The sequence below is a fragment of the Pongo abelii genome, chromosome 19, assembly GCF_028885655.2.
Source record: "Pongo abelii isolate AG06213 chromosome 19, NHGRI_mPonAbe1-v2.0_pri, whole genome shotgun sequence".
Lineage (NCBI taxonomy): Eukaryota > Metazoa > Chordata > Mammalia > Primates > Hominidae > Pongo > Pongo abelii.
Window position 1 is genome coordinate 23,366,117 of NC_072004.2, and position 9,072 is coordinate 23,375,188.

Genomic DNA, 9,072 nt, shown 5'->3' on the forward strand with positions numbered 1-9,072 from the left:
CTGGATCCTAGGAAAGAGGCCGCTCAGGATGGGGATGAGACTTCCATTGCTCCGGCCCCAAGCATCCGCTCACGTGATCGAGGCTTTCACAGACCCAAAGTGGAACCGGCGCCAAAGCGACGGACAGCCGGCCACAGGACCCAGGGAGAGACGCAGAAAGAGGCTCACCAAAGACCGGCCGACATAAAAGACATCCCTTTTTGACGCACAGGGCACATTCGTCCAAAGACACACACCCACACGGGCGCGTACACACACACGCACACACACACACACAGACAAACCGACAGAGAGAGGGAATGAAGCACCCAGGGTGAGAGACAGAGAGAAGGGAGAATGGGAGACACACTCACACACACAGTCCTACCGCAGTGGCACAGAAATACACGCCCCAGGACACCCTGCGTCTTCCGGGTTTTGCTCTCTACGGGAACGATCCTTGCTTGAGCGAACAGCCCCCGGGTATGCAAGGAGTCTTGTTGACGAGATCACGGGGTCACGACTTCTGGGTAGACTCACCCGAATACCGTCCAGGTAGGCCTGTGTCTGGGTTGTTGCGCTGCTTTGCCAGGACTCTGTCTGCTTTTTCTGCTTCCTGTTTAGCCCTCCTTGTATCGTGGTGTCCTGAAACTGTTTTTTCGAACCCCTGGGTTTGTCAGGCTTGAGCGTCAACACAGACGCACTGCCCCGAAGGGCTCCTGCTTTGATAAGGTTTAAGGAGTGGTCTCAGCCAACCGTTGAAGTCACTGTGACAGGAGAATGGGCTGGCGCCTCGCGCATGCGCGTTTCCCATGCTGACTCGGGCTTTGCTCTTCAAAGTCCGGCTGCGGCTCCTTTAAACAGGTTCTGTGATGCGCGGACGGGCGTTTCTGTTGCAGTCGCGGTGGTTGCTTGAGCTGGGATGTAGTAGGGGGCACTGTGGGAGAGGGAGCTTCGGGACCCCCAGATCCGGAGCCTCGGGAGTTCTGTCCTAAAGACCTCCTTGAGCCGATTTCTACCAGTAGAGGTGGACCCTGCTTCAGGGTGCCGGTTCGGGTCTCTGGACTCACAGGCTGGCGTGCATTGTTGTGATCATAGCTCACTACAGCCTCAATCTCCCAGGCTTAAGCAATTTTCTTGTCTCAGGCTCCCACGTACCTGGGACTACAGGCATGTGTCCCCACACTCAACTACTTTTCTTCAAAAACATTTTTGTACGAATGGGGACTTACTATGTTGCCTGGCTCATGTCAAACTCCTGGGCTCAAGCCGTCCTCCTGTGTTGGCCTCCCAAAGTGCTGAGATTACAGGTGTGAGCTTCCACATGCAGCTAAATTCTTATATCTTAAATCCCTACCTCCCACAATAAGCAGATGTTAGGCACACTTATTTTATAACTTTTTGCTGTTTATGTCTCTTTTTGTCCCTGGACACAGGGATTAGCAGCCCACTCTCCACCAATTTTCAAATCATTAGGGGCATTGTGCTGTGTCCCAGGAGTGGCTGAGGCTTCAAGGACCTGCTGCTCTAACATAGGCCTGCTGAGGAGTACAATTCATCTTGTGTTTCTGTGTTGTTTAACGGCCTTCCTGAGCTCCTCTAAGTCAGTCCATCCTGCCACAACTTGGAAGAATCAAGAAACTCTACAAGAAAATGTTTCTCACCTTGCCTGTTGTCAAGTAGAAGACAGGTCTGCTGACCATGGCAGGCATGGCAGCGCATGACAGTGAGCGCCCCCCACTGTGTTTGCTCTTCACTGCATGTTCCACCTGAACTTTCCCGTTTGCTCAGTGAGTCTTGATAGTGGGGTAAAGGGGACTTATTCTCAAAGACCAAGGCTGACCCTCTCTGAATACAATGCCGTGACCTAGTTACTGTCACTGTGGTTTTGTCTTCAGGGATTAAAGGATACAATAAGAATTTGTTCCTTTAATTTTCCTGTTGATGCACAAAATACTTAAATGCTTCTACATAGGTCTGCTCTTTTGTGCCACAGAGCACTAAGAGAAAGTCCCCACAATAAAGGTGCTTTTCACCTAAGCTGCTACGTATGACAGTTAAGCAGCTAAAGGTTAAAAAAAATCAATGCTCCCCAAATGTTGTGGGTATGACAGCTGGTCCAACTTCATGGTCTGTACTTTCCCTTTGTAACAGCATGGATAAATACAGAGATAACTAGCAACTGATACCCTAGTGTGCCAAGCAATCAATGTATCTGTGTGATTAAAAACCAGCATTTAACCATACTCTAGATACATTAAAAATCAACCCCACACTCATAGACTGTAATTCTACTTTGCTTTCCGATGGCAGTTACAATTGGAAAGGAAATGCCTAGTTTACAGGAGGCATTAATACTTCATTGTTGCAGAAACAGAAGCCTTAAAAGAAGGTATTCTGGGCTTTCTGACCTGGATACTAACAAATAGTGGAAAATATGTATCTAAGAATACACTTGGAACAGAAATGTGAAAAACCAAAAGTAAGAGATATTATGAAGGGTCAAATATAAAATGCCCCAGTGCTAAAGAGGCAACAAAGAATATTTTAAAAGAAAATGACAAGAGGCATTACGCCTTAATGAGTTTGTGCTACTATATAAGAAAATACACTAGGCTGGGTAATTTCTGAAGAACAGAAATGTATTTCTCATAGTTCCATAGGCTAGAAGTCCAAGATCAAGGTGCCAGCAGGATTGGTGTCCGGTGAGGTCCTGGTCTCTGCATCCAAGATGGTATCTTGTGCACGGTGTCTTCAGGAGGAGATGCACTGTGTCCTCACATGGCAGAAGGCGGAAGGGCAAGACAGGGGAAGTCCACTCCCTCCAGTCCTTGTGTAAGGACCTAAACCCAGTTGTGAAGACTCTCCCTTCATGACTGAATCACTACCTAAAAGCCCTACTTCCTAATCCTTTGATATTGGTGATTAATTTTAGGAGGACACATTCAGTACATAGCACCCTATATTCAATTTCTTAAAAATTATATTGTTGTTTTGCTTTTCTGTTTTTCAAACGGCTTAAAGTGCACAAAATTGGATTAATCATAATCCTTGGCTCATAGCACACCTTGGCTCCTATTTCATCCTTGTGTGTGCCTGGGCCTCTATGTAAATGTATTTGAGCAACATGGTAATCACTTGTGAACCCAGAACACAACCCAAGAACTAGGGCTCTGACCCTAACATCTGCTCCTCCTCTGTCCTTTTTCCTGATTTATAACCTTCAGCCCGAGGGTAACTACTACCCTGAATTTATGTTTAGGATTCCCTTCCATTAAAAAACACATTGTTTTATTGCATACATATGATTGCCCTAAATGACATATTATTTAGTTTTTAAGGGTATAATTTATTTACCCATTCTTCTATCAATTTACCCATTCTCCTATTAATGAACATTTGACTTATTTCCAGATTTTTGCTATTATGAATGGCATTACATGAGCATTTTTTTTTACTACTTCTGGTGCATATGGGCAAGAGTTTCTCCAGGGCCTGTGGTAGAGGAATTACTTTGCCATAACATATGAGAATGCTCAAATTTATAAGATAATCCAAATCGCTTTCCAAAGTGGTTGTTCTAATTTAAACTCTCACCTCCTGTATTAGTTCGAGATGATCTTGTTGATCCACAGTCTCTCCATATTTGGTGATATGGTTTAGCTGTGTCCACACCCAAATCTCAGCTTGAATTCTATCTCCAGAATTCCCACATGTTATGGGAGGGACCCAGGGTGAGGTAATTGAATCACAGAGGCCGGTCTTTCCTGTGCTATTCTCATGATAGTGAATAAGCCTCATGAGATCTGATGGGTTTATGAGGGGTTTCTGCTTTGGCTTCCTCCTCATTTTCTCTTGCTGCTGCCATGTAAGAAGTCCCTTTCACCTCCTGCCATGACTCTGAGGCCTCCTCCACCATGTTGGACTGTAAATCCATTTACAGTTCTTTTTCTTTACACCTCTTTTTCTTCTCAGACTTGGGTATGTCTTTATCAGCAGTGTGAAAATGGACTAATACGGTAAATTGGTACCAGTGGAGTGGGGTGCTGCTGAAAAGATATCCAAAAATGTGCAAGTGACTTTGAAACTTGGTAACAGATAGAGGTTGGAAAAGTTTGGAGGGCTCAGAAGAAGACTGGAAAATGTGGGAAAATTTAGAACCTCCTAGAGACTTGCTGAATGGCTTTGACAAAAATGCTGATAGTGTTTTGAACAATAAGGTCTAGGCTGAGGTGGTCTCAGATGGAGATGAGGAACTTGTTGTGAAATGGAGCAAAGGTGACTCTTGTTATGTTTTAGCAAAGAGAATGGCAGCATTTTGCCCCTGCCCTAGAGATTTGTGGAACTTTGAACTTGAGAGTGATAATTTAAGGTATCTGCTGGAAGAAATTTCTAAGCAGTAAAGCATTCAAGAGGTGACTTGGGTGATGTTAAAGGCCTTCAGTTTTATAAAGGAAGCAGAGCATATAAATTTGGAAAATTTGCAGCCTGACAATGTGATAGAGAAGAAAATCCCATTTTCTGAGGATAAATTCAAGCTGTCAGCAGAAATTTGCAAAAGTAGTGAGAAGCTTAATGTTAATCCCCAAAACAATGGGGAAAATGTCTACAGGACATGTCACAGGTCATCACAGCAGCCCCTCCCATCACAAGCCCGGAGGCCTAGGAGGAAAAAATGGTTTTCTGGGCTGGGCCAGGTTCACTGTGCTGCGTGTAGCATAGAGCCTTGTTTCTCTGCGTTTCAGCCCCTCCAGCCACAGCTGAGAGGGGCCATCATAGAAGTCAGGCCATGGCCTTGAGAGTGCAAGCACCAAGCCTTGGTAGCTTCCACATTGTGCTGAGCCTGCACATGCATAGAAGTCAAGAATTGAGGTTTGGAAACCTCCACCTAGATTTCAGAGGATGTTTGAAAACACCTGGATGTCCAAGCGAAAGTTTGTTGCAGGGGTGATGCTCTGATGGAGAACCTCTGCTAGGGCTGTGCAGAAGGGAAATGTGGGGTTGGAGCCCCTACACAGAGTCCCTACTGGGGCCCTTCCTAGTGGAGCTTTGAGGAGAGGGCCACTCTCCTCCAGATCCCAGAATGGTAGATTCACTGACAGCTTGCACCATGAGCCTGGAAAAGCTGCGGACACTCAACATCAGCCCATGAAAACAGCCAGGAGGTGGGCTATACCCTGCAAAGCCACAGGGGCAGGACTACCCAAGGCTGTGGGAGCCCACCTCTTGCATCAACATGACCTTGATGTGAAACATGGAGTCAAAGGAGATCATTTTGGAGCTTTAAAATTTGACTACTTTGCTGAATTTTGGACTTGCATGGGGCCTGTAACCCCTTTGTTTTGGCAAATTACTCCCATTTTTAACAGCTGTATTTACTCAATTATCTGTACCCCCATCGTATCTAGGAAGTAACTAGCTTGATATGGACTTTACAGGGTCATGGGCAGAAGAGACTTGCCTTGTCTCAGATGAGACTTTGGAAAGTGGACATTTGGGTTAATGCTGAAATGAGTTAAGACTTTGGGGGACTGTTGGGAAGGCATGATAGGTTTTGAAATGTGAGGACATGAGATTTGGAGGGGCCAGGAGCAGAATAATATGGTTTGGCTATGTCCCTACCCACATCTCAACTTGAATCGTATTGCTCAGAATTCCCACACGTTTGGGGAGGGACCCAGGGGGCAGTAGTTGAATCTTTGGGGCCAGTCTTTCCCATGCTATTCTTGTGATAGTGAATAAATCTCACAAGATCTGATGGGTTTATCAGGGATTTCATCTTTTGCTTATTTTGCTTCCTTCTCATATTCTCTTGCCACGCCATGTAAGAAGTGCTGTTCATCCACCGCCATAACTCTGAGGCCTCCTCAGCCATGTGGAACCCTTAATCCAATTAAGCCTCTTTTTCTTCCCCATCTCAGGTATGTCTTTATCAGCAGTGTGAATATGGACTAATACTTTGGTATTGTCAAACTTCTTAATATTTGTGGAGAGAATAGATGTGAAGTATCTTGTGCATTTTCCTGATTACTAATGAGGTTAAGAAAATTTTTATATTTTGTGGGCTTTCTCTTTTGTGAAATCCCTATTAATGTCTTTTCCCAATTTTCTGTTGGGTTGCTATTTTTAAAACTAATTCATAGGAGCTCCTTATTCAAAATTAATTCATAGGAGCACTTAGTTGATATGATATTAATCTTTTGTAGGTTTTAGGTACTGCAAATATCTTCTTCTAATTTATAGTTTATCTTTTCACTTTTTTACTTTTATTTTTAATTTATATATTTTTTGAGACAGAGTCTCATTCTATCATTCAGGCTGGAGTGCAGTGGCTCACTGCAACCTCCACCTCCCTGGTTCAGACGATTCTCGTGCCTCAGCTTCCCAAGTAGCTGGGATTACAGGTGTCTGCCACTAATGCCTGGCTAATTTCTTGTATTTTTAGTAGAGATGGGGTTTCACCATGTTGGCCAGCCTGGTTTCAAACTCCTGACCCCAGGTGATCTACTGTTGGGATTATAGGTTTTAGACACCATGCCCAGCCTATTTTTCCATTTTTTGATGTAAAAAGTTCTTAATTTTGTGATAGTCAAAATGTCTAATCTTTTTTAATGGTTAAGTGGCTTTTTGTGTCTCATTCACTTACATTTTCTACTAAAAGTTTTAAAGTTTTGTTTCTGACATGTAAGTCTTTTGTCCATCTGGAATTTAATGTTTGTATATAGAGTGAACTAGGACTATAATTTCATTTTGTTTCCTATATCAATAACCATTATTTTTCTATTCTATTTATTGAAAAGTCCTTTCTTTCCTTGCTGATCTACCATGTCACCTACATCACATATCAAAGATTAAATTTGTGGAGATTTGCTTGGGAGCTCTCTATTCTGTTTCATTAATCAGTTTATCAGTGAAGACCACACTGTCTTAATTGCTGTAGCTTTATAAAAGTTCTTATATTTGGCAGGACAAATCTTTCCTCTTCTTCAATAATGTCTTTGATATTCTTGGCCCCTTTCCTTTTCCATATATATATATATATACACACACATATATATACATATATATACACACACATATATATACATATATACACACATATATACATATATACATATATATACAGTGTATATATATATACTATATATATATAGTGTATATATATATACTATATATATATATAGTGTATATATATATAGAGAGAGAGAGAGAGAGAGAGAGAAAGAGACAGGGTCTCACTTTGTTGCCTAGGCTTGAGAACTGTGGTGCAATCATAGCTCACTGCAGACTTGAACTCCTAGGCTCAAGAGCTCCTCCTACCTCAGCCTCCCAAGTAACTGGGACTCTAAGGCATGCACCACCACATCCAGCTAATTTTTTAAAAAAATTTTATTTTTGGCAATGATGAGGATCTTGCTATGCTGCCCAGGCTGGTCTCAAACTTTTGTCCTCAAGCAATCCTCCCACCTCAGGCTCCCAAAGTGTTGGGATCACAAGAGTGAGCCACCACACCTGGCTTCATTTTCCATATTTTAAGATTATTTTTAAAAAGCTGCTCAAGACTGCTTTTTTCTCTTGGTGTTACTTGCAACTCCCTTACTTAGCCTTGGAAATACTGTTAGTGAAGAAAATCTAGAGTCAAAAAATAAAATATTCTTTCTTTTCTTCCAGTTGCAAAAGAGCAGACACCCTCCTGAATCATAAAGCTGGTTTTGATAAATTGGTGAACTGAGAGCATACACAGTATTATTAATTCTGTTCTAATTTCTGCTTCACTGTGGAGTGTCTTCACAGCATCTTAAAAGATTATTGCTATGAAATATTCTTATACATGTAACACATAACCTCTACAATTCTGCAGTTGTACTTGGCTGTCTTACCTAATAATCAGTTGCTTTGCTTCATAATATTTAAATTGGCATCTCTAATTTCCAAAAGGCATAAATACTCGTATAGATTTTTAATTAAGCCAGAAGAAAGTAGACTTTGTTTACTAACATAACTTATATGTAAAGATTTAATAAATCTCCCTGCTTCTTTTCTTTTGCATCATAACAACCACTGAAAATAATATTTCTATAGAAATTGGGTGTAAATGAACAATGACTTTTGTGGCCAGACGTGAATGGCCCAGGGGCTCCTGCACTCCAGGTCCCACTGAGCCTGCCACACAGCTGAGCACATCGGTATTTCCACACACCTATAGTGCACACTGTCCCAGAACACAGATCAGATGCTCTCCTTTATTTAAATGGATAGATTAGACTATTGTCATTGTAATTAAATTAATAAATACATATTTATACACTGTTAAAATCTGGTTGGATTTGTGTCCCTTCACAAAACAAATTACTTAAATGAAACCACAGAGTTAATATAATTGAGTACCTTTGCTTCTATGAGATGCTCTTTTAAATGGAATTAGAATCTAATTTGAAATGTCAGTTAAAAGTTTAAATATTCAACTCAATTACATTTAGATTTTTGTTTTGTTTTGTTTTGAGATGGAGTTTAGCTCTTTTCACCCAGGCTGGAGTGCAATGGCTCAATCTCAGCTCACTGCAAGCAGTTTCTCCTGGGTTCAAGTGATCCTCCTGCCTCAACCTCCCAAGTAGCTGGGATTACAGGTGCCTGCCACCACACCTGGCTAATTTTTGTATTTTCAGTAGAGATGGGGTTTCACCATGTTGGCCAGGCTGTTCTCGAACTCCTGACCTCAGGTGATCCACCCACCTCGGCCTCTCAAAATGCTTGGATTACAGAGCCACCACACTTGGCCCTTTTAGATTATTTTACTTTATTTTAGTTATTTGTTTTTATGACTTTATTGTTATAAAAATGCTAATTAAAAAATCAATCAATATAACAAAGAACATAGAAGGTGATCAACAAGCATTCCCACCTCCGTGATCTAGAAATACCTGTCATCAATCCAAAAGCTTACTCATGGTGAATCCCTTCACACCAGTTCCCAGTACAAAGTAACCCCTTGCTTGTAGAAAACATTATTATTATCATTATTATTTTTGAGATGGAATTTGTCTCTTGTAGTCTAGGCTGGAGTGCAATGGTGCGATCTCAGCTCACTGCAAC